The sequence below is a fragment of the Vicugna pacos genome, unplaced genomic scaffold, assembly GCF_048564905.1.
Source record: "Vicugna pacos unplaced genomic scaffold, VicPac4 scaffold_67, whole genome shotgun sequence".
In the NCBI taxonomy this organism is placed as follows: Eukaryota; Metazoa; Chordata; class Mammalia; order Artiodactyla; family Camelidae; genus Vicugna; species Vicugna pacos.
In genome coordinates, this window is record NW_027328748.1 from 211,826 (window position 1) to 239,200 (window position 27,375).

A 27,375-nucleotide genomic window follows, 5' to 3' on the forward strand; every position below is an offset into this window, starting at 1 on the left:
AGCGTTAACTTTTCACTGGCCATGCTCCCAGGTTTGCTATGAGATTTCTTTGCAATGGAACATGCCCTTCGCTTCACAAACTTTCCCCATTTCTTTCAATGACATTAGGGGAAGAGCAGGGAGCTCGGGGAAGTGGTGGGGATATGGACTCGAGATACCCCTGAATCTGAATCCACACTTCATGACTTATTTGTTATTTTACTTTATTTACATTCAAAATGCAATTGTTGCAGATCTCAGAAGATGATTGACACTCACTGCTGTGGCAGAATGTTGTGGTTAGTAGACCCATCACTGGATCCTCTTATTCAACACGTTCTTCCAATAATTCAGATATTACTGTATCACAAATGCCCATTTCTATATTTTGATATCTGCTTTTCAGTATAATTATCTTCCTTCTTTATTCTCTAAATCTCATGATTTTAAAACATTTTTCTGAGAAGTGGTCCACAGGCCCTTTACTTATGATAAGTTGATAAAGTGATCCTGGAGATCAAAACCACATTTAAATACTGAGATAAACTCAACTCTGTCATATACATGGCTAGGTTTAGTCTGCTTACTTTGTTACTTTGTTTAGCAATTTTTGCTTCAAACAACAAGATCCTACTGTATAGCACAGGGAACTACATTCAATTACTTAATAACCTATAGTGGAAAAGTATATGACAAGGAATATATATATATATATATATATATATATATAAGTGAATCACTATGCTGTACACCAAGAATTAACACAATATTGTAAACCAACTATACTTTCAACAAATAAGTTGAAATAAAACTGGGAGATGAAACTTCCACTGCCCAGGCTGCTGTCTGGATGAAATGATTCAAAGCAGGCCAGGTATTAACAATCCCCCCTAACACATCAAAACCCCATGTGGGATCTTCCTTTTGAGCAGCACAGGCTAACCGGCTGTGGCCACCTGTAAATAGGGTTGAAGTCACTTAGACCCTTGGCTTGGGAACACCGTGGCCACAGGGGTGGGGGTCACTGCAGCACCTACGAGAAGGACGGGGACAGACTGCTGCTGAAGCCGCTCCCCAGGCCGCAGCCCAGAGCGCTGCAGTCAGGTCTGAGGTTCGGCCGGGAGCGCGCAGCTCCACAGCCCCTCGGGCCCCTGCGGTGCGGGTGGCGCTGAGACCACGCTCGTCCATCACCCTTCCTGGCACCCAGACACGGGAGTCTCCTGGGGGAGTTTTTCTCTGCCTCATACTTCCTGTCTCAGCCTCTTGTGGAATCCGGTCCATGCCCCAGGGAAGCAGGGCTTTAACCCTCCGGGACCCAAATCCATTACGGTTTGGATTCGGGATGAAACTTCCATGTTAACTCACCTGGCGCTCCCTTCTTGTGCTGAACTGCCCTCCCCCATCGATGGCATTAGGTCGTATTAGAAGTCCCGACATGCTTGTCCTTAGCTAAGAATCTGAGCCTCTTGCTCAGTCTTCCTCAGTGGAACCACTCATCTGTGGCAGAAAAGTTTGGGCTGTCGTCTACCCATCATTGTCCTCGGTCTTTTGGGTTTTCTGTTGGGTTATGGTTCTCGTGCAGGGATATCAATTTGCACAGGAGAAGCACCTGTAGACATTTTGAAAAATACAGACAGTGAATCCTTCCCCCTCTCCAGCCAAGGCTGGAAGCTTTCTCCCTCTAACAGGGGTTACACAATCATTTGCTTGGGAATTGACCAAACATATTGGCATAATCATAGTAAATTGCCCTTTACTCAGTGCTTGCCACGTGGCATTTTCTACTTCATGTTGTCTTTGTACCTTCAGTATCACATATAATCCCTGAATTATAGATTATAACCATTTCTGTTGAGGACACTCCTACTTGCTAATCTTGAATACAAGTATCTTTGATTCTCTTAATCTATTTCATTCCTGAGTTTCCTGTTCCTGAATTTCAAGAGTGAGTTATGGACACATGTATTTAAGATTCTCTTATTAAATGTATCTGACTCACCCTCTAATCAAATCATATCCGGAGAAGAGAGATTTTCTCTTTTAAACATTTGCTTTTTCTTATTATATAGTAGTGCATACACACGGTGGAAAATGTAGAAAACATATAAAGTAAGAAAATTACAGCCATACATTATCTAAACACCAAAGGACAATGCTGTGTCATTTTGGACATTTAACTATTTTTCTTAATATTTTATCATAAAATCTCCCTAGGGCAAGTTGCTTAACCCTGGAATTTTACTAGCCTTTTGTCAAGTACAGAATAACATTCCCAGAAATGACCCCAACATCAAAATAGTATGTGAGGTTGGGAAGGCCACAGGGCACTCAGCTTATTCTCTGAGTCCTACAGAGAATGCTGTTAATTCACTGATGTTACGCATTCGATGCCTGTGAGTCACTCACTCACTCAGCTGGCTCGGACTGAGACCTACTTTATACCACGTGCCGATCAAGTGCTGGGGGGACCCCAGAGGGAGCCTGGATCACGGCATCACTGCTCCAAGAATCCTACTCAAGAATCCCACATGGGATTGGGGGGGTGGAGGCAGGTGAGATATGGTGAAATTCATTTCATTATGTTCCTTTAGACATATTTAAATAGCATGAAAATAGTCCCTAGCTTTGATAAGTTTTCTTTTCCCTTCCTATGTATTTTTGAGGATGGGTATAGTTTTGGTGCAGCACGAGTAATTGTTAGATCTTTGGTATGTTAGGATTTTACATGGAAAATTAAGAAGGAAACTGGCACCTTATACAAAGAGAAGAGGCACTGAGGAAAACACAAGCCACCCTCGGACTTGGCTACCATTCAGCATTCCTGGTTTTCAAACAAGGGGAACATAATTCAAAATAGATTCCCTAAATATTTTAGCCCATAGTAGAAATACATGGAGGCAAAGTTCAGCTCACTGGAACCTACAACAATGTGCTTACTTAAGCGAAGGTATAAACAGACCACAGATACTATAATGCATCCTTTACTTTAAACTAGTTCATGTGAGCAAGTTTCATTCCACATGAATTTCTCAGTACCAATTTAGGAAATATATCCTTCTTGATTGGTAAAAGTAGCTCACTGATAACCAGATTCAACAAAATTTACTGTTAAATATTTAACCTATTTCCTTCAGGAAATGCTTTTGCGTAATCTGAGTTAAGTGTTTCCTCTATCTGATCTATTTCTTTTCACAGAGAAAAGTAGTATTATTTGCACACGAGCTACTTTTACTCCTCTGGAAATATCTGAATGTGAGCTCAGGGTAAGAGTTGTCTACTGCACAGGATGGAAAAAAAGATTCATTTCACAGCGGAGATCAGAATCTTTTTCTTGAGGGGCGTGGTGAGCTGGGGGACAAGGGAAATGCCTTTGTTTAGGGACAGACCCCAGTAATCCACACTGAAGCTGAAAGATGAAGCCCTTGTGAAGAAATGTGGCAGGACGCACTGACACCCAAAGGTGTTCACTCTGCAAAAACAGAAAGAAAGAAAGAAAGAAAGAAAGAAAGAAAGAAAAAATAATTTAACTGCCCTATAAACAGAATGGACAGAAACTTGGTAATAAGGGAGAGAGAAGGAAGGTTAGGAAAGGGAGGAGAAACAATGAAAGGGAACTTGGATGCGGTGGGCAGAAGAGCAGGTTTCTGGAGCCTACAATGAAGGATGATAAGAAAAAAAGTAAAGTTTAAAAAAATTACAAAGTTTAAAATAGTTTAAAAATTAAAAAATGAAGTTAAAAAAATAAAATTTTTTATAGTAACATGGAAGACTTTAAAATGATGGAGGTTTTTTATTTCAAAATTCAAGTTGTTTGAGTTTCTCCTCCATGCTCCAAACAACAGTAAGACCTGCTTGTGTAAGTGGTTTTGGGGGACACCACAGAGAGGGGTGAGCTCTGCAGTTAGGTTGGGCAGGAGCAGAATGCTGGTGTGGAAGGCAAGACAGAAGAGAGAATAACAGTTTCATGAGAACAGAAACGCAAAGCCAGAAATTATCTTAAAAAGATTAGTGTGGTAGGCAGAAAAACGTTCCCCCCCAATATGTCAATGTCCTTATCCCCAGAACATAGGAAGAGGTCAGATTCCCTGGCAAAGGGGGCCTATGTTTGCAGATGCACTTAAGGTTGCTAACCAGCTGACTCTAAGATAGACGAGCTGGATTATAGAGGTGAGCCCAGTGTAATCACCAGGGTCGTTATGGGAGGAAGAGGGAGGCAGAAGAGGGGCGAGAGGAGAGGAGATGTGACCACAGGATCAGAGTCAGAGGCACACAACCATGCTGACCTTGAGAGAGAGAAAAGAGGTCACAGGCCAAGAGACACAGGTGGCCTCTGGAAGCCAGAAAAGTCAAAGACACAGGTTCCCCTGAGGCCTTCACAAACAGCCGTGCCAATACTTTGACTTCAGCAGGCTTCTGCGTTCAAGAACACTACAAGGTTAAATTTGTGTTGTTTAGTGGGGACTTTTTCTTTTTTCTTCCTACTACCATGACGTTTGGGGATACTTGTTGCAACATCAACAGAAAGCGAATACAGTAAGCTCCTTGAAATGTTCAGAAATTGCAGATAACACTGGACTGTCCACTTTGATATGGGATTGGGCTTATGTGAACAACAAAAGGACAGTGTGACCTTTGCTAACATCTGCTTTTCTCATTTTTAGGAAGAGAACAGTAAGTCAAAACCTCTGTAGTTATTATTTTAGACAAGTATTTCTTAAAACATTATGTAACATTGTGCCTTAAGACCACAAGAGAGTCTCTGTTCTTAGAAGAACATGGATTCCGTGAGATAGGGTCTTACATCCGAGTCCCACAGTTGTCTCTTATTGGCAATGAGAGCTTGGGCAAATCATTTACCCTCTTTAAGCCACAGGATCTTCATTTGCAAAAGGAAGACAAGAATAAGGATTGTTTGGGTGATTAAATTGTACACACACACACACACACACACATATATGTACAACATTTAATACACTGACTAGCACATACTAGACACTCAACAAATTCGTGTTATGGATTTTTAAATGCATGTATAAAAGGAGGAGAAAGTTGCAGGAAGTTGTGGGAAAACTTAGTTCACGGTCCCAAGAAGAGCCATCTCTCAAAGGGCTCTGATCAGTCAGTCCCCAGTGATGGGCTAATAAGCAGAAACTATAGCACATGAGGATTTAAGTTAAACCTAAAAAAGAAGGTATTTAAGCATAATTATTAATCAGAAGGTACGTTTACACTTTTGGCTGGATCATCTTATCTGGAGAGCTTTAATAAGCAGAGAGTCTCCCCTGTTCTAGAGATGGGCATGCAGGAAAATGACTTGGATGGGTGGGCTGTTCTCACACAAAGATCACATGACTTAGTCCTCAAGGAAGTAACACCTCTTGTACGTTATTCCAGATTGACTGTCCTCCCATGATTATTGTCAGCTGTGTCATCAGTTCAAGGAGACAGCCACCTGGGTGACACTGGAATATTAGAAAGAAAATCTCATTTAAATTTTAGATAGCTCTAACATGAAATAAAGTCATTATTTTATGCCTAAAAAAATCTAAGGAACAGAGAGTAAAGACACTCTTCATTGGGAAACTAAGAGAAAATCTGAAACAGCTTCGACTGTCAGAACACAAAGCTGTATTCACATGTCTTCATTTCTGTATTTTCACAGCCAATACACCAGATCTCCTGGATAAGTCACAAATCTGCCCTTAAAGAATGTGATGTAGAAACACGAGGAGAAGTAGTTGACAAACTGGAACAAGAACACCTTCATGGCTAGGTTGTTCTCATAGTCAGTCTGGTCCTTGGGAACTCTGCAGTTAGAATAAAGAAAAGTATAGTCTGTAAAACTGTGAATGGCTTTTAGATCCTAATCAAAGCCACGGACACATGAGTTAACATGCCAAATATGTGTATATATATATATACACACACACAATTCAGTGTTTTCATTTAAGCTGTTTTGAATTCCTTAACATAGCTACTATGCTAATTCCAAGTGTACACACTGTGGTAAGAGTTTATCCCATTATGAACGTAATATCCCACAAGGCAAAAAAAAAAAAAGTCACCCGTTCCTTAAAATTTATAAGCACAACTGTATCCAATGGGCAAGAACTGTCCTCTGTCAGGTGTAAGTTGACAGAAAGCTACTTCTATACATCCTGCTAATTGATATTCTCTTGTCTCCCTGAACGGCAGTAAGGTAGGACTATTGAAGAAAACAAACAAAGCACGGGGCAACTTGCTAGAAGCATTTGGGGAACATAAAACGGGTCATCCTCCTAGTTCTGAATTTGAATTGGTCTTAGTGTTTTCAGAAGATGACCACTGAGCAGACCACTGGGAGAACCACCCAGCCACATGCAGCGTGTGGGAAGCACTTAACTTGGGCCGCTAAGCCGCTGGCTGGGATACAAGCCAGAGAGAAGAAACATTTATTAAAGAAGCCACAGCTGATGAGAATGGAGCTACACTAACAAGAAAAGCATGGGGGGAAGACATATAACACTGTGATTACTTGTCCTCTCTGTAACACACAAGCAAGTGTGCCACTGGAACCACGACCATCTTCCACTTATTTGCAATACAGAGACTATTTACTTTCAACAATAGGGTACATGATCTAATGTAATTGAAATTATTATTAAGCACTGACCTGTTTACACAGAGCTTGGACATTCTAATGCTTCCTTTGTCCCTTTCACTAATGCAAAGCTGGAGCTAATTCACTTCTCACATAGGCTAGAGAAAATACGTTTACACTTGAAGTTTTCTAAAGACTGTAATGTACTGGAATTGAAGTGCCTAAGAGACACAGTCTCTGTTTTGACCTGGTTCTAAAACTGGTGTAGAAATGACCTCAGCTGCAGGAGGAGCTTACCAGAGTCCGTCATCATGATTGCCGGTTTCTCATGTATGGCGTTCAGGGTCACGATGATGATAAAACTGATGAGGGAAGCAGTGATGGGCGTGGCCCACCTGCACAGTCAGGTACTTCTGGATTGGGTCTCTTCCATTCAGGTTCTTGGGAAGTTTTGCAGAAAATACAATGAACACTGAAAGTCCATAGACAATGATCCCAATAACTCAAGCAATGGTCAACAGGACCTGACAACCCAAAAACCCAGCAGCATGAGACTCACTAATGATCGTATTTTTACACAGAAAACTTGCCCCACCCCACGCTTAAACAGACAACATGCATGTGCTGTAAACCTCACATAAACGTGAGAAGTGATGTAAATCGCACGTAAATGCCACAAGAGACGTGAATATCAGGCATGTTAAACTTTAGGGGAGGAGGAATGAAGGATGTCAAAAAGAATGAGTGCATCCACTAATGTAACATGCTGACAGCAGGAGCAGCTGTGTGCAGGGCATAGGGAATATATGGGAACTCCAATTTCTGTGACTATTTCTGTAAACCTAAAACTGCACTAAAGAAGGAAGCCTGTTAAGTATATCTTTAAATGGGTGAAAATGGAGTAACTGGTGGCATGTTCTTTTGGAGACAAGTCTGTGATAGCAGAACCAATGAAAGTATCCCTTCTACATCTATAGAAGTACTTAGGTTATGAACTAGTTGTAACCAATGAAGGGGATATGCTTCCTTCCAAGGGAGAACCTATCACTGATTCAGGGGTCAGCAGGTGCTAGCTGTCGTCTTCATTCTGAATAGGACCAGTGAAGCTGCGGACATGCCCTGAGGGAAATAGTGGAAGTGACAGCAGGTCTCTGCTGATGAAAGCTTCACATGCTTCTCATACTCCTTGAGATCTTAAAATGGCAGGTACTCCTACTCCCTGCATTTGCACAAGATTCATGTCCCTGATCCGTTGTAGTTCTGACTGTGTGGACCCAAGGGCAACGGGGGTGTCGGAAGCATAATTTTCACGTGGCTGATAGGGTTTCAGTTCCTCACTAGGCAGGTTATTTTCTGGCCACTGAAGAATGCACATTAAAGATCCCATTTTTAAACTGTTTTCCTTCCATCTACCTTCTTGGTCATAGTCCAGAAGCATGTACTCAGTGTCCCTGGCTGCTCCTGATGGCTGCCCCAGAGAAAGCTACAAAGAATGTGAATTTCAAGACTAAGTGAACCACATCATGTTACTTACAGTAATAGCAGGAAGCTGGCTTGCACCTGCAGGGGAGAGCAAAGGGAGTGTTTACAAGCCTCTCCTGGAGCCAAACTCCTGATCTGGATCCCAGCTCTGATGCTAGCCGTGGGGCCTTGTGCAAATTTCTTAACCTCTAGGGGCTTCAATCTCCTCACCCATATAATGGGGGGATAATAATAGCAATTTATAGGACTATTGTGATGAGTCAATGATTTACTAATTGTGAAAACAATTAGAACATTAACCACAGGCATGTGAAAAACTCTACCTAAGTATTAGCTATGAATATGGTGACCAAAGTCTTAAAAAGGTGTTTTTCTTAGTTTTTAAGCCATAAGTTTCTAGAGAAAGCATTTTATTTCCTCCTCTACTCTCTTTCATCATCCTTTTCTTCACAGTTAAGGCTTCATGCTTGTGGAAGGAATAACTTTTTGGTGTGTGTGTGATTAAATGTGAAAATTAGTTAAGGCTGAGAAAAATGTATTATAGAAGGTATATTAAGCCTTCCTCTCTTGTACAGCACATATAGGCCATTTAAATAGTATGCATTTTTAAAAAGTCTGCATAATAATTTTTTAATTATGTATTAAGTAATCATAATAGTTAAGATTCCTTAAATGCTTACTATTGCTTCAGCACACATCTATTTTTCTAAATCCTCACAATCACTCTGTGGGGAATGTAATATTATATCTCTTTTACAAATGAGGAAATAGAGCCATGTGGAGATGATGCAATTTGCCCCAAATGAAGCATCTATTAAGTGAAAGAACTGAAATACTCAAAGAGCCCAAAGACACACTAACTGTATAGCACTGTCTCCTACATGGTCTGTGAAATCAATTCTAATTCATTTCAGAACTTTTACAAACTTGACACATTTCCATTTTTCTTCCAAGCACTTAATGGGTTCAGTATTTCTTACAAAACAGGAAAGCTTTCCATTCTCCTTCCTCAAGTTTCTTCTTACTTATCATCTTTTCTGATCATAACTTTAATATTTGCTCATTAAAGAAAATTTGAAAGTACTCAGTAGTGGACAGAACTGCTGTCCTGTATCTGTCCCCAGTCTTAGGAGAGGACCCAGAATTTGCTTTAGGATAAATAACCTGCCTTCTGTTTTTAGCCCTGTGATTTAAGCTCGATTGACCCACTCTTTCTGAAGCACCAGAGGTAGATCTCAGTTGGTTTAAGACAAATAATACCCCTCATTCTATTGGCCTCGCACATGATTTGTGAATTGGCAAATAACCCAGGAAGAGCCACTATTATGTGAGGAGATACGTGCTGGTGCCCATGTGAATGATAAGCTTCCTCTATCAAGAGAGGAAGCTGGCAAAAGAGACCTCTCTTGGTTTGGATGGATGTGTGATCTGGGATGCTGAGTGCCTAGAAGCAGCATGCTGAGACATCTTTGGACACAGAATGAAGACAGGACAAAACCAGCCCTTGACATCATCTGGGCTACAGTATCTCTCCTTGACTGAAGCCAGACCTCAGACCTGAGGTTTTCATTTACAGGAACCAATAAATCCCATGCATCCCCATTCTTTGGTTGTTGTTTAAACACATTGGAGATTGATTTTGTCACCTACTATCAAACGACTCCAACTCTGAAAATGAATAAACACTAAAATAAGAAAAATGCTTCTACCTATAGACATAATTCCTTCAGAACTGTGCATTGTTTGTATATTACAAATCATTTTATATATTAATTTTATTCTCAAGCCTATCATAAGCACAACACTTTGACATGTCATAAAATATTCTCATGGACACACTTTTTCATGGCTGCATAATATTCTACTATGTGAAGGGTGGAAGAATATTTTGGCTGAGATTTTATATATATCTACATAGAAAACTATGTCTGTGACTTGCATCCATACTGACATTTCCCTGACTTTTTGAAATACTTCCTGATTAAAAGTTTTTCAAAGCTGAATGAGTGGATTAAAGCCTATGAATATTTTTGACTCTTGATATGAACTGCCAGACTGCTATCTAAGAAGACTTGAGGAGTACACCAGAAATTAACACAGCATTGTAAATCAACCATACTTCACAAAAAATATCCAGTAACCTAGGCATGGGATTGGTGATCACTGGCACTTCATCCTCATAAACAGAACTGTGTCACTCAAGAGGTGGAAAACTACTTCATTTTGATGTGCACTGACTGAATTACCATTGGAGTGTGACATCTATTTTTTCCTTTGTGAATGTGTGTTCATCTTCTCTGCCTTCTACGCTCCTGAGATTTTTTGATGTTACCTTTGAAGTGATCTGAACTCTCTATGTATTGAAGGAATTAGCCCCTTGTCAGATTTGGAAACAAATAACATCCTCTGGTGTTTCGTTTAAAATTAGGATGCTTCCGATGCATGGAAATCTTTATATATTTTCCTCTGAAACTTACTGTTCATCTAGAGGTTGTATATTCATCCATATTTATTTCTAGTTTTTTTCTAATTGTGTAACTTTTTTAAATGTTTCTGGACTTTATCACAATATATGGTTCACTGTATGATTTCAATCTTTTCTTTTCCCCCCAAGTAGCTAACAAGTGTTCCATTTACTGAATATCTTTTATTTATCTCCCTGATTTGTCATGCCTTCCATCTCTTATATTAAATTATTATTGATATCAGGGCCCATATCTGGACTTCCTGTCCTATTTTCTAATCTGGCTATTCTTGAACTAGTAAAACTCTCATTATCTTATTAATTATTATATTACTAATATGATTTTATTCACAATAAATCCCAAATCAATTTTATAACTTCTGATATTTTGGAGATATGATCTTTTAATCTAAAATCATGTGATTAAAGCATCTTTTATATCTTTCAGTAGTTCTTATTATTTTTGTTGTTAGTTCCTACTATCCTTTTGTTAGGCTATTCTTAGACATTTTACCTTGGTTGTTATTATTGGAAAATTTTAGAATTTTTAATACCTCCATCTGGTCTCTTAATCAGACCCTGGAGAATCCTAAACCACTGATCTGATTTTAACAAATGAGATGAAAAGAATTGGGGGAAGCACTGTGAGCAGAAGAGACTGTGGAACCTCCAGAGTGGCGCCCTGTGTAGGCTCAGATGTTCTCTGGTAAAAGTTTTCTCTACGAGACTACATAGTTCCCAGCTTGATTTTCAGTTTTCTCAGCATTTCACATTAGATTTCAAAAAGTCTGTGGCAGGTTCTTACCCAGAAAAAGAGCACTTGCACAAAGGGTTATAGGTACCCACTTTCCCCAGGTGGTAAAGGAAACACGCTCTTCTTCCTAATTAAAAAAACAAGTTTAGTCAATCAAGGGATTACACCAATGAAATGATTTTTCTCTTAACTGGTCACTAAATCCTAAACATAATTTAAAAAAATAATAATTTTCAGACACAGCCTCCTTATTTGTAACTGCATGGGGTTTTTTTCCTTTTTTTTTTCTTTTCTTTTCTGTTATCGATGTAAAACACACAACAAAATACATACAGTGTTCATTTTAATAGTATTTGTTGGAAATGCACATGTGAACAATAAACTGTTTCCCTGCCACGGTCTGAGCTTAGGCGTCTGGATACCTGACAAGGCCAAGTTTTAAAGCTCTATTCCTTAGCTTGCCTTTGATTTCAGAAGTGACTGTAGTGACAGCTTAGAGTCCGTGCAGGACAGGAACTTTCACAGGTGTCTGCAGTTAACTGGTCTCCGCTGTGTGTTTCTTGTTTGAATTTTATGCGTTAATTAGCTTCAACTATGAAGTTTTAGAGTTTTCCTTTTAGAGGTTATAATTAGATTTTTTTTTAGAGATGAAATCAGTAAGACTCAAGATTTACCTGGATTATAAAACCAGATATAGAATAATAATAGCTGTAACTAAGTACATGGCCCTTCCTCTGTGCCTGGAAGTCTTTCAAGTAGATTCTGAACATTAATTCGACCTGTCCTTACCACAGTCATGAGGAAGCAACTCTCTTATTTTATTTTATCGGAAACTATGGCACAGAGAATTTAAGTTGTCCAAGATTACCAGGAAGCAAGCTACTCTGTTCAAATATGTATTTAGGCAACTTCATTCCCAAGGTCTCACTACCACAACGCTGGCCGCTCTAAACAATGGAGCATGCATTCGCAATTAAAGTAAAATGTTTCAATTAAATAACTAAAAAAAGATTAAACAATTTTTTAAATAAGGAAGAACGATAAAATGAAATGAGTCTTCATCTTCAATTTTTCAACATGCATGTTCCAATGAAAATTTAAACTTATTAGTTGGCAATTTTAAATTTAAAATTGGCAGTTTAAATGACCAAAATACTTTTCTTCAGTATTTTTTGTATGCTGCCAATATAAGTTTTTGTTTTTCTGGACTCAAAAACATTATGAACATCTAATTTTGTCTAAGTTTCAGCTTTCATTTCTGAATGTACAGTCTTTTACCAACATATGCTTTTACGCCCAACTTCAGTTGTAAACAATGAGAACTATTCATAATGGGGATTATTAGAAGCTTATTACATTGTAAAAGACAAATGTCATTTTCTATTGGTAGCTGAACTTCATTTTTTTCCATTTATAAACAGAGGAGTTTGACCTGCTCCCTCCAGACCTTTTCAGTGCCAACATTCTGTAGATCTGTGATTCAATTTATAAAATCTATAGTTGGAGACATTTTCAGATGCTCCTAGTAAAAGCATTTTCTTTCCAAGTGTTATTCATGCTCACAACCTACTGTCCTGCTGCTGCTGACTGCAAGTACCATCAGCTCTAAATTATCTCAGCTGATGGAAAGAAGCAATAATACAGATGACTCAAAAAACCATCTTTTCATAGCTCTGGAATGTTAATACAAAGATGTATAGTTTTATTTTTTTAATTTTGCAGCAGGAGTGGCAGCAATAAATTTACATTTCCAATTATAGAAAATGCCTAGCTCAAACACTGCTCAAACACTGATGGCACATCAACAAAGGTTTCCCTGCTTCTCCTACCCTTCTCTGACTTTAGGATGAGAGCCACGCTGCTTTGTGCACATCCCAAACGGGAGGGGGAGCAGTGACTGGGACTTAGTTCAAGGCAAAGGGGCACCTAGTCTATGATGAAAAGGAGGCCGCAATAATGAATGCACATGTGAAAAAATGGGAGTCAACTATAAAAACCAATGTGTCTTTCCTTCTACATTCATGCCATAGCAGCTAATTTTTATTTTGCATTTTTTTATTGGTGTTTTGAAAGGATAAAAATCAATGCCTCTTTTCTTATACGTTTATACCAGTCTTTTTCATTTCCCCATTTTTACTGTTATTATGAATGAAGGACCACACTTCTCTTCTGTGTCCACCATTCCAAGCAGTGCTCCTTCACCTTGGCTGCACATTAGAATAACCAGAGGAGCTTTAAAAACTTCCCTATGCCAGAATGCACCCCAGGCCACTAAGTGCCATCAGAGTTTGCAGTGATGGAATCCAGGCACCAACATTTTTTGAGGTCCCCTGGTGATTCCAACATGAAGCCAAGGCTGACAAGTCCAGAAGTCAACAGACTAAAGTGCATCTAAACAGCGCCCGCATTTCCTGGGTAATCTCATCTATCTCCACGTGTGGTCACCGTGCCTCCTATTCTGGAAGGGCTTGTTCTTCCTGCTCAACCATGTCCCATTCTTACCCAAGTTCTGCCTGGCGCCGCTTCCAGAACTCCAGAAGTAAGGTGACGAACAGAGAGAGAGAACAGCAGAATGTGGATCTCCAGTGATAACTGATGCTTCAGAAATCTGTACTTAATATTTATTACACTTAACACTTTGGTAAATGATTAACAAAACCACATTTTATTTATAGGCGATACTGAAGAGAAACATGAGTTAATGCCTTTTTTTAAGAAAAAAGAAAATTTAGATAACTTATTGAACTTGTGAAAACAGACTATGTAGTTCTCTAGCTCAGGGGAAAGGTATTAACGTGATGGTCAGAGGCAGGTTACTGTGTCTGATGCTAAAGTACCTGCTACCAGCATATTATGCCTACTAAAAACACAAATATCAGGGGGAAGAGTGGGTATAGCTCAGTGGTAGAGCACGTGCTTAGCATGTACAAGGTCCTGGGTTCAAGCCCCAGTACCTCCATTAAAAAAGAAAGTTAATAAAAGCAGAAGTAACTGTCATAATTTAAAAGCAGTGCACGGTCCACCCTCCAAGCCTTCTCCTCACATCCCTCTGTCTCTTCTGTCCGAAGGACCTGAGGGTGGGGAAGGGGATGAGAATGCTTTAGTAGCCCCTGCATTTCTATTTTCCACCACCCCAGTCACACAAAATTAAGATAATATTCTTAAATATGGAAAACTGCCATTTTCCTCAATCTTCAGTAAAGTAATTTTTAGAAATCGTCATTCTGTTTTAAGACTTGTAACTTGAAATAGTAGACAAAAACAACATGAAATGTTAATTGAAAATGTGGCTTCAGGGTAAATACCCTAAGCCCTTCTTCCAACCAGACTGTTAACCCTAGGCCCCAACTCTAGAGAAATTCCAGAATAACCACTATTCCCTCCACCGTTATACCTGAGTCTCTACCATGCTCTGAGAATAAAGAGACAAAAGACACAGTCCCTGCTTCCGGGAGCTCCTAGGTGCACAGGACTCATCGTGAAATGATGGCTGAGGAGGCGTGTTAAGGGGGCTTGGATAACAGTCAGCAGAGGGTGCTCGGGGCAGAGAGCCAGAACTGCAGTCAGGGCTGTCCCAGAGGAGGGAGCCACTGTGGTGAGTTCTGAGATGCCCTAGAAGTGATCAGGTGAAGGTATAATGTTATGGACATTTCTACCTGGGGAGCTGCACATGCAAAGGAGGGAGGCCAAAGAGAGCCAGGTCTCTTCCAGGAACTGCAAATAGTCTAGAAGTGAGTACAGGGTGTGGGAGGCAGGTGAAGCAACCAGGTGGAGAGATCACAGCTACACATCACAAAGGACTCTGTGTGCCTCCGAGGTAGAGGGGACATGCAAAGTGATCTAGAAAGAGACAAGATAGAGGCAGGGAGACCTACTGGCAGATTCATGTGAAGGCCTGCTGAGGCCCCGCCAGGAGGAGAGAGAAGAAAACATTTCAGCAGGTGGACGGATTGGCCACAGGTGTGATGGAAGGGCAGGAAGAGGTCAAAGATGACGGCCAGCTTTCTGGCTTTGGCAGTGTCCTAAATTATAGTGCCATCCCCTGAAATAAGAAGGGCAGGAAGAGGAGCAAGTCGTGAGAGGAGACAACTGATTCAGTTCTGGCTGGGTGTCTGTAGGCTCCAGGAGAGATGTCCAGTAGGCAAATAAAAGTCTAGAAATCAGGAGAAAGTTCTACGCTGAGACAAGTACTTTTCCTGTTTCAAGAGGCTAATGGGTGTGAGTTGACAAGCTCACGAGAAGAGGTGTAGAGGGGTAGCTTTCACCCTCCTGCACATGGGAAGCATCTGGGAGCCTTTAAAACATAGTGCGCCCCAGCCTGGAGTGGGGCCTTTGTACTGTTTATTGTTTTTTAAATACTTCTTTCCTTTTTTGGGGGGGTAGTTAGCTTTATTTATTTTAATGGAGATACTGGGAATTGAACCCAGGACCTCTTGCATGCTAAGAACATGCTCTACCACTGAGCCGTACCCTCCCAACCATTTTTTTGTTTTTAGACATTAGCTCTACTGAGCAGTCAGGTTTGAGTATCAACCTCTAGAGAGCAGAGAGCCTTGGGGTAGAGATCAAGGAGAAGCTGCCCAGAGCCCTGCAGACCCCACTAGGGGCAGTCGGAGACGTAGGGAGCCTCAGACGGGCTGTGAGGAACGTGAACTCAGCACTGCCCAATGACAAACATGTTTCAAGCACCCACTTCCCAGCAGTGTTTGTTCTGAGTTTACTTGTTTTCCAGTAATACTGGGTGAGAATAGAAATAATCTGGACACAGGGATCAAATTCAAATGCTGATTATGACCATTCTTAGCTGCGTGATTACTGATTAAAAGGTTACCCGTCTGCCACGTGTAAACTGGGGGACCTAGAACCGTGCTCGTGGGCTGCTGTGAGCGTAATGAAACGACATCTATAAAGTCCCTCCTGAGTCTCAGAGGTAATTGCTCCCATTGTCCCCAATTGGGACACCAAGAAACAGAGGCACAGAAGGCTTCAAACATTTGCCCAAGGTGAGGGTTGGGGTCAGGAATCAAGCCAACGTCTTTGTGGATCCAGAGCCCAGGATCTTCTTACGAACAACACGGCACTGCCCAGGCTCCCTGCTCAAAAACCCGCCTCCCTTTGGCTCAGTTCCATGGCGCCTGTGCTGCACAGATGTCGTCACTACCTGCCTGCCCGCCCGGTGTCTGATCCCGGCACTACTCCCTCCGTCCCACACACCGCTTCCTTGGGCACACCAACCCTCACGAGGCCATTGCTGTGGCTGCTCGGATGTTTACACGGAAATGCAGGTGGCAGCCCAGCTTTTTCCTATAGATGCTGCTGTGAATGGAGGCAAAGAGCTCACAGTTGGCGGGGGAGGTCAAGTCTGATCTCCTCCTTGGCTGGAGAGCTGGATGGAATCCAGTTTCCCTCTGCAGCTTAGACATCCAGCATGAGAGTTATGTAAGGCCATCTGGCCTCTCAACATAGATATGATGCCCTCGCAGTCATACTTAACACCGTAATCTCCTGGCTCCACCAGAGAGCAGAGGCCCTGGCCTGTTGTCCACCAAGTTTTGTTTCCTTGCATGACAGCTACAATGGGGTGAGTTAACACCGGACCAGAAAATATACAAAGCCCTCGTGTACTATTTCCTGACACTTGCAGGTCACCGAAATACCCCAGATACTCCAAGTAAACAACTAGTAAGAGGAACTGAGCTGGCTCGTCCATCAGACCCCTGATGGCAGGACTGATTTGGCCTCTGCTGCTCTCGGGATGATCCGTTCTCCTTCTGTGTGCCCTTTCCCAAGTGAAAGAGACTGTTCTTTGTTTATGGGCTAGGGAGTATTTGTGGCTGTCTGACCAGAACCTTCAAAAGTAGAGCTCTTGGTGAGAATGGAAGCATGGCACCCACATCTCATGAGCTCAGCTACCCAACAGCCTGATCTAGCCAAGACTGTGGCCAACACCAGGGGTCCATGCTCTTGAGTGTTGGGTCTGGAGAGCAATGCCTCCACCACTGAGAAGCTGCCCTACCACTTGTGCCCTTATCCCCATCCAGGGGGAGGTGACGCATCCATGGGATGAAAGCCTTGAGGGCACTAGGTGACTGTGGACCAAGCTTTGACTGGCCGGTCCTGCCCCCCATGTGACCCATGTTAGCCTCACATGCAGAAAATCCCCAAAGAGACCCCTGCTTGAATGAATGGGTCACCTATAAGCCAACTGTCCTCGGGCCGCCTAAGAAGCAACACAGTATACACAGTGAGCCACCCACTCACTGAAGTACCCAAGGCTCACAGTTCCCTAATGTGACACCAGGTACCCCCGGCAAACAGAAAACCCTTACTTTGTAATTGACTTGAGAATTCTTCTGCCAACACTGCCTTCCACCATCCACTTATGAAGTTCTTTCCACTCTGTCCCCTGCTCTGCAACTGTGCAATCAGTCCAGAGCTCCTTCATGAGACAGGAGGGAAGGTGGCCGGGCACAGCCATTAAAACAATGGCACAGCCATTAGCAACAAGACGGTGGGAAAGTCAACTCCCAGTAGATCTTGAGCTTCAATACACACTCACCGAAATACAGCAGGATGCTTAATGGCACTCCCACAGGTGCCAGGACAGGTTCAAGGCTGACCATAAAAGGTCAAAGGGTGAGTGGTGGCCCAATTTCTGGGAATCCCAACACCTTCCCCAAAGCGGTTGGAATATTCCTCCCACTTATTAGCATATGAAGATACTGAGCGCATAAAAACTAACAACCCCACAACTCGTGGCTGCTCTCTCTGCTGAGGGAGACAGCCCACACTCTGTCTGTGGAGTGTGTATCTACTTTTACTTTAAACTGGAGCACCCAACCCCCACGCCTCATGGCCTTTCTCTTGCCTTCTGAAACAGCCCACTCTGTCTACGGAGTATATATCTTTCCGAATAAATCTACATTTACTGAAATGTGGCTCTCTCTTGAATTTGTTCCTGTGCAAACCAAGGACCCACACTTCACGAGGTGCATCCCAGGGACCCAAATAAGACCTGGGCTACGGCCATCCTCTCCCCCACATTTTCCTGTATCATACATTCCTTCCCAAAGGATCTCACCTTGTGCACTTCAAAGTAGACAGCACTCATGTGTCCTGACCTGGGTCTGCTTCTGCGTGTATCATTTCTCATGTCCACTAGAACGTCACCTTCATGAGGACAGGGATTTGGTTCTGTTCACAACGGAAGCACCAGCACATCACAGGTGCTGGAGAACTATTAGCTGAATGAATGAGCTGTGGGAAGTCCTGGGAATTCCACCTGCAACTCCTAGCCACTTGGGTCCCAGCTGACTCCAGTTGCTCCCTGCTATTCATGGCTGACCTCTGGCCACCACTATCTGCTCTGCCATCACCTGAGCCGGGATGAGCTGAGATGAGCAAACACCTCGGAGAGCATGGCGGCTGGTTCATGCCGTTGCAAAACACACGCCCTTTGACTGCCAGGGGTTACTTAGAATGGACAAACTGAAGGCAGCACCATGGGCACCGCCCTATGCCACAACTCACTTGAAGCACCAGGACTGCACACAGGGGAAACGCTGGCCCTTTCCAACCTAAGGAGAGGGACTATGGGTGAGGAGAGGGTCTCTGTCAAATAACAGTCTCTTTACATGCCCAGTCTTAGAAAAGCTCTTTAAAGACACTTCTGGTATCTTCCTTGTGTTTCTGTAATCCCTCTAAATTTTGTCATTTTAATCTACGCATGAGAAATACAGATGCTCTTGAAATCTCTCTTGATTTTCAATGAAGAAAATCCTCAATTTCCTTCTCTGCTAAGAAAACTGCTGCACTTTATATTAAAAATCATCTTCCTTTCATGAGTTTCTATCTTCAAACACCTAATTTCACAAGAATCAATGAAGCAGGACATGAAAATCATGCTGTGCTTTATCACCTACAGGTGGGCAGGAATGAAATGAATGAGTACTAATCTCATGAGACGGGAAGGCTGGGGCTGTCTTATTCCTGCTACAGATGGAAGGGTCCATATCTGTGAGGGTGAGGAAGGACCAAGGATGAGAAGCCAACATTTTCTAACCCATTTCTCTTTTTCAGAGTCCCAGACAAAACAATGTGATTGTATCAACAAAAACAAGAACATCTGCACCCTTCTAAAAGCACGCTACAACTTTACTACTACACACGGCACTCTGTCACTGACCTAAAGGCTAATGACAGCCAAGAAATTTGCAGAGATCTTATTCTGTGCTCATCCCTTTTTGTCTTTGGAACCTCAGGAAATTTGCCTCCTCTCCCTGAGTGGCATTTTCCTCATCGATCAAATGGGAGTGTAACAGTCATTCATTTGCTCAGTGTCTATTCGACAACAGGAGATGGCTTATGAAAACAACAACAAGAAAAAGCAGAACAGCAATTCTGATCTGTGCTGTCTTCCTCCCCCTTCCTGAACATGAACTTACAGGGTAAAATGGCACCTTTCACTAAATCCTGAACTTAAGGAGTAGTTCTGATAAGGGAGTCACAGGACTGCCGTGTAACCGAGAAATGACCTGGTGAAAGAGAATGAGTTGCCAGTAAATCCTCAAAACCCATAAGGGTACAAACCCTGGGAGCTACAGGCATGGGTAGGAGTTCCTTAGTTCCCCATTTCACAAAGCCGAGAACTTTGCAGGGTCCATGAAAGACACAGATATCCCAGTACAACCAAACCATGTTTTGGAGTACACCGGGGCCACATCGCTGCTGACCTGGACTTCTTTGTGTCCCAGAGCAAGAGCCCTGGGCGGGGGTGACTGTGCTTGAGGCTGGACAAGAACTTCCTGTTCTGTCTCTTTTGCTCTCTCTCTTCCTGCAATAAAACAACTGGTAGGACTCTGGTGGGGAGCACTGCACCCACATTCTCTGGCAAACCACACACTAGGCAGCTCTAGCTGATCTGAGAGAGGACTCTTCAATGAACACATATACACCAAAGTCAGGCAGAAGGCTGCCTGTGACCTTGGGAATCCAAACCAGCTTGTCTTGTTAATCAGGATATTACACATCTAAAGAAAGTGTGCACCAGATGAAGACGATGCCTTAGACAGCATTGGTGGTTATGTCCAGCAGTGTCTAAGGACAAGTCATGCTCTTGTAGATGGGAGCACTTTGGTTGCTTTCAGAGTTTGCTACTGAAGGGCTGGGACATTTCATTGGGCCTTGAAACTCCAGACCTCTTTACTCACAAAGGCAGACAAGTTAGGTGAGCCAGCTCAGCCTTTATTCCAACTTTCTAACCAAAAGGCTATGAGGTTGAAAATATATTCCTCAGACTCTTCTGCAGCAAGGGTTCCAGATGTGGCTTTAAAAATGCCCATCAGAGATTGAGATTTGCAAATATAAACTACTATATACAAAAATAGCTAAAAAAACTAAATTTCTTCTGTATAGCACAGGGAACTATATTTAATATCTTGTAATAACCTTTAATGAAAAAGAATACGAAAAGGAATTCATACATATATATGTGTATATGAATGACTGGAACATTGTACTGTACATTAGAAATTGACACATTGTAACTGACTATACTTCAATTAAAAAAAATATATATATATATATAATGACCATCAGCAGCATCTGAGTGTCACTGAAAGCAGAAACCCAGATGAATGGAGGCAGAGGTAGTTGGAGGAGCTACGTTATTTTGCTGGGGTGGATGCAGCCGGCATGTCAGAGATCTAGAAGGAATGCTCACAACAGCCACTCACTGATCTGCAAGTGAGTTAGGGTAACAGCTTCCTGAAATCCTTCCCACCCCTCCTGATGAGCCAGGTGTCTGGTGTTTCTCTGGAAATCACTAGGCGCAGCCTGGAACCCAAAGGTAAAAATTAAAAACTGCAGTCAGGAAGCGAAGAGCCTGGCAGGACGTGTTGGACAAAAGTAGGTCAGAATCAACAAGGAATGGAGAGGGGATAGGACGTGTGCTGAGAACCCTGACTTCAGTGGTGGATTGTCTCTGTTGAGGACTCTGAGTCAGTGTGAGTAGATGGATTGGTGTGGACTATAATGGTGGCCATTGTTCAGATAAGTGTGTGATTTGGAATATATTTATTAGAGGAGGGTTTTTTTCTTCCCCTTCAACATTGATCATTTCTTGGGAGCAGAAAAATACTCTGCCACAGAACATCTAAGTGCAAAAGAGATGCTACGGGATGATGGTGGTATAAAAAATTTCAGTTCTGCAGTTCCAAGGTTTCCTTAATGAGGTTCACAGCATTTGGAACTTAAAATAAAATAAGGCACTTATAATAAAGACATCATCATATGTATATATCCTTAAAGATACACATATGGTGCTATAAGTGGGCCTGAAATGTGTTCTGCATTCTAAAATCCGATGAAATAAAATCAGTAGCTCAATATGCCTGTCGGCTCTATAAACATGATGTAGCTAATGATCACAGAAAGCAAGATCAGCTAGGAAATTTGAGATTTGTCTTTTCCAGTGTCAAAGCTATTATTTTTTGCTTTACTTAAAAAGCATATTTTTAATTAGGGCTGTCAGCATCCATTGGTATATGGGGTTCAGTAGATGTGTTCAGATGCTCTAGACAGTGAATCAGAGCAAAGACTGAGGTTTAGACAGTAGTTAAATGCCTCAACCGTGTGATCAGCATCCACATATTGCTGTACTGAAAATCCTTAAAAGTGAGAACTTCATTAAAGCAAAGAAAAGAGAGGGAAAAAAATAGCCACAGTCTAGTGGAAGTTTTGTTATGTGTAAAAATGACAAAGGGCTATTCATGAGCATATTTTTAAAAACCCCTGCATTTTAATAAGAAAAACAACAAACTGACAACAGGTTGCACACTGCTTCCTGTAGGAGAAGCCATGCAGATGGACTCTTATGTGAATGGGGCTGGAGCTGTAGAATTAGTTAGTCTTACAAGTAACTCAGTTAAAAACAAATGCAAATGGGATACACTTCTAGAGTATCTGAGTAAAAATCATGGAAAACTTAGGGCTCTATGAAGCAATGACAATGGCAAAATTTGTCAAAATTAACCTCTGCAGTCTCTGGAAATTAAACCAAGGCTTCCAGCAATCCGGGGGGTGTTTATTTGAGAAAAAAAAACAGCTAAATTTCCATAATGATAGTGAATTTTGTGGCATTGTATCTTGATCTACCCCCATCCCCGTATCCTCACCTATATGGTGGCCTTTAAAAGCAACAGTTTCACAATCAAGGTAGGGACAGAAGTGATTTGAAGTTACTCAAAAAATCCGCCCCCAGAGAGCTGTCACAATTTGACCTATCTCAAACTCATGCTGTGCAAACAGCCAGTCCCCAGAGTGTGTGTGGGAAACAATCAGCAGTGAGTATTTAACATTACAACTGCCTGAGGCAGTGGGGCCAGCAGAGGCTAACTAAATGCTGACAAGGAAACTTAGAAGGCAAAATTGAGACTTCCGGGCAAGATGGCGGAGTAGAAGGACGCTTGTAAGTCACCCTCTCCCACAATACACCAAGACCCACATGTACAGACCCACTCAGCCAACCAGAGCACCTGCGGAACTCCAAATGATCATCGCGCTCTTCAAAAGATAAAGACGCCAAAAATCTGGTAGGAGAAAAGGAAAAAAGAAAGAACAAAAGGCAAAGCAGCACGGGACGGGTCCCGTGGGGAGGGAGCGGCAAAGGAGGCCTGGCGCTTGCTCGCTGGGTCTCCCCTCTCCAACTGAGAGGCCAGCGGGACGGAGGGGGAGCCTCCAAGGCTCGGATCTGTACAGAGCAGCCCTTGTCTGACAGAACTAAGTTAAACGGGCACAGAGCGTCCCCCCGACACCCAGCCTGAGACACGGGCCAGCAGCGGTGGGCAGGGCCAGGCTGCATAATCTGGGCGGAGGACGGGGGCGGCTGCACGGAGGAAACTCCGGGGGACTGCAAGGGGCTGGGCGCCGGGGCTGTGGGTGTACAGGACAGAACAACCTGGGCCCTCCATAAAACAGCAAGGTTGATGTGCTCTCGGGGGAAGGGTGCATACCCCCATCTCTGAAAACCCGCAGAAATTTTCAGGGGAAGAGGGGCGGGGCCCGGCAGAGCCGCCATATTCTCCAGCGCTGAGCACCCAGGCGGGGGCAGAGGCGAAACCTGTGTCCACACCAAAGGGCTTAGCAGCCTCAAGGGCCAGACTGAGACGGGCCTACAGCCCGGGGCAGATAGGATCCTTCCATTCTGGTCCCCCAGAGAACTTGCTCCACAAAGACAAACAAGCAGCTGTGTCTTGGCTCGGCGCAGGGACGAGGCTGCCCCTCTGTCTTCCCCGAGCCCACCCGCGGAGCGCGACCAGGGCGGAGTGCCGAACGGGGCGGAGCGCGACCAGGGCGGAGCGCCGGCGCAGAGCGCGCAGCCGCACAGAGCAGCGGAGCTACCGGCGACGCAGGCAGGGGGAGAGCGGCCCCCCGCCTGTCGGGCAGGAACACAACCCCGACCAAGGTGCTGGGAAGGGGCGCGACCCGCCCTCCTGCCTGGCCAGTCTGCAACATCTGACTGCGGCATCCGGAGGGGCAGTGACCCGCCCGCCCGCAGCAGAGGAGAGCTGCATCTGACCCCGTGTTAGGAGGAGGCGCGATCTGCTTGCCGACAGGTGCTGGGAGCAGCACAGAAGAGGGCGCCAACGGAGGGCCTATGAAAACAAGCTGAGCTTCCAAAACAGGACAAGACAGAAGGACATCACATTAAAAGCACACACACTCCAGGAGAACACCGACAACCCCCTATTTTTGTTTTGTTTTGTTTTGTTTTTTGGTTTTGTTTTGTTTTTTTGTTTTTGTTTTTGTTTTTTTTAATCTGTTTTTACCTCTTCTATTTTCAATTACTCTCTTAATTTTTACTTCTTAATTCATTTCTATTTCTCTTGGGTTTTGATGTCCTGTTATTGATTAGACACAGGCTTCAAACACATATATTCATCTCCCCACCCCCTTTTTTTTTAAAGGTTTTAAAAGGACGTCTCCACATGATTAATACTCTGCTTCAACTCGATCTTCTATTATTCATTATACATTGTTTTCAAACCCTCTTTCTCCCTTCTTTTAAAACTCTTTTTCTCTCTCTCTTATTTTTTTCTCTTTTTTTGTTTTTTCTTTTTTCTTTTTTTTCCTAAGTTCTATTCCTAAATACGCATTAGATAGATAAAATCCTTAAGATCCAAAATAGACAACTGATACTCCATAAACCACAGTGCCAGAGAGGTATGAGCAAGACGAAGAAGCAGAGAAACCTTTCCCAATTAAAAGAACAAGAGGAATCCCCTGAAAGAAAGCTCAATGAAATAGACATCGATAGCCTACTAGATCAAGATTTCAAAAAAAGAGTGATCAAATTGCTGAAGGAATTAAAAGAGATAATGCTTAGAGAAATAAAATATGTCAAAAATGAAATTGAAGCTATAAAGAAGAGCCAAGCAAAATGGGAAAACTCATTGACAGAGATGAGGAATGATCTAACAGCTGTGCAAAGCCGACTAGTTAATGCAGAGGAACGAATTAGTGATCTAGAAGAAAGGGCAACAGAAAGCACCCATTCACAAGAACTACAAGATAAGCAAATAAAAAATAATGATAATAGCATAAGGGACCTATGGGATAATATAAAGCGTCCCAATCTTCACATAATAGGGGTCCCAGAAGGGGAAGAAGGATCAAAGGGAATTGAAAAGGTTTTTGAAGAAATCATGACTGAAAACTTCCCAAACTTAAAGAAGGAATCAGATATACAAGTACAGGAAGCTCAGAGGGTCCCAAACAGGAAGAACTCAAATAGACCCACAGCAAGACATATCATAATCAAGATGGCCAACGCCAAGGATAAAGAAATGATTCTAAAGGCAGCAAGAGAAAAGCAAAGAGTGAACTACAAGGGAACCCCCATAAGGCTCTCAGCTGATTTCTCTACACAAACACTACAGGCCAGAAGGGAGTGGCAAGATATATACAAAGCCCTGAATGAAAAAAAGATGCAGCCTAGGATACTTTATCCAGTAAGGCTATCCTTTAGGATAGAAGGAGAAATAAAGAGTTTCACAGACAAAAAAAAGCTGCAGGAGTTTAGCAACACTAAACCCATGCTAAAAGAAATATTGAAAGGGCTATTCCAAATAGAAAAGCAGCAGGATGCTACAGAAATGAGAAACGTACAACTGGAAAGGTGATAACTCATGAATTACAAATAAAGAAAACACGAAATTATAAAAGAAGACATACAAATCACTGAGAGTGGGAGAGGGAGGCAGGGAAATATAGAATTTTTTTTCTTTCTTTTTTAAATTTTCTTAACAGTAGGATGGGTTTGAGATCATGTTATTATCAGTTTATTAAAAACGGGTATAGGTTAATAGATTTAGAAAAAAGGGTAACCACAAGTCAAAAATTTACAAGGGAGTCACAAAAATTAAATAAAATCCATGATAATACAAAGGAAAATTACCAAACCACAAAAGGAAGAAGAAAGGAACAAAGAGGATATACCAATTCAACTGCAAAGATAAGTTCAAAATAGCAATAAACACACATCTATCATTAAGTACTGTAAATGTTAATGGACTAAATGCTCCAGTCAAAAGACATAGAGTGGCAGAGTGGATAATAAAGCAACAACCTTCAATATGATGCATACAAGAGACCCACTTTAGGGAGAAGGACACATATAGATTGAGAGTGAAAGGATGGAAAAGGATATTCCATGCAAATGGAAAAGCCAAAAAAGCAGGTGTTGCAGTACTGATTTCAGACAAAATAGACTTTAAAACAAAGGCCATAAAGAAAGATAAAGAAGGACATTTTATAATGATTAAAGGAGTGATACAAGATGAAGATATTACACTCGTTAATATATATGCACCCAATATAGGAGCACCTAAGTACATACAAGAATTACTAACAGAGATAAAGGGGGATATTGATGGGAATACAATCATAGTTGGAGATTTTAACACTGCATTAACATCACTACACAGATCTTCCAGACAGAAAATAAACAAGGCAACAGAGAAATTAAATACTACAATAGAAAAACTAGATTTGGTGGATATTTTCAGAGCTTTACACCCCCCAAAAATAGAATATACATTCTTTTCAAGTGCACATGGAACATTTTCCAGGATCGATCATGTACTTGGACACAAAAGAAACCTCAACAAATTTAAGAAGATAGAAATTATCTCAAGCATCTTTACTGACCACAATGCCATGAAACTGGAAATCAACAACAGAGAAACAAAGGACAAAAAAAGAAAAGCATGGAGATTAAACAATATGTTATTGAAAAAACAATGGATCAATGAGGAAATCAAAGCTGAAATTAAAAAATACCTTGAGACAAATGATAATGAAAGCACAACCACTCAAAACCTATGGGACACAGCAAAGGCAGTGCTAAGAGGGAAGTTTATAGCGATACAGGCCTTAATTAAAAAAGAAGAAAAATATCAAATAAACAAGATAACCCACCACCTGAATCAATTAGAAAAAGAAGAACAAAAAGCCCCAAAAAGCAGCAGAAGGAAGGAAATTATAAAGATCAGAGAGGAATTAAATACAATAGAGATTAACAAGACCATAGAAAAAATCAACCAAACGAAAAGCTGGTTTTTTGAAAAAGTAAATAAAATCGACACAGCTCTGGCCAAACTCACAAAGAAGAAAAAAGAGAGAGCACAAATTAGCAAAATAAGAAAGGAAAATGGAGAAATTACAACAATCAAAATAGAAATACAGAATATCATATGAGAATATTATGAAAAACTATATGGAAACAAACTGGATAACCTAGAGGAGATGAACAAGTTTCTGGAAACATACTGTCCACCAAAACTGAATCAAGAAGAAACTGAACACTTGAACAATCCGATCACAAGAAAGGAAATAGAAATAGCCATTAAAAACTTCCCTAAAAATAAAAGTCCAGGACCGGATGGTTTCACCGGGGAATTCTACCAAACATACAAAGAAGAACTCATACCAGTCCTTCTCAAACTCTTCCAGACGATTGAAAAGGAGGGAATACTCCCAAACTCATTCTATGAAGCCACCAACACCCTGATACCAAAACCAGGCAAAGACACTACAAAAAAAGAGAATTATAGGCCC

At 41.9% G+C, this 27,375-nt stretch overlaps 1 long non-coding RNA gene across 1 annotated transcript in view; it reads right to left on the reverse strand.

Moving 5' to 3' along the window:
* Nucleotides 1-1,354: 1,354 nt before the first annotated feature.
* LOC140694631 (uncharacterized) overlaps nucleotides 1,355-27,375 on the reverse strand; it is a 39,461-nt gene continuing 13,440 nt past the window's right edge. The window contains exon 3 of the long non-coding RNA XR_012070209.1: nucleotides 1,355-1,588. This is a non-coding gene — a long non-coding RNA (uncharacterized lncRNA). The remainder of the gene's footprint in view (nucleotides 1,589-27,375) is intronic.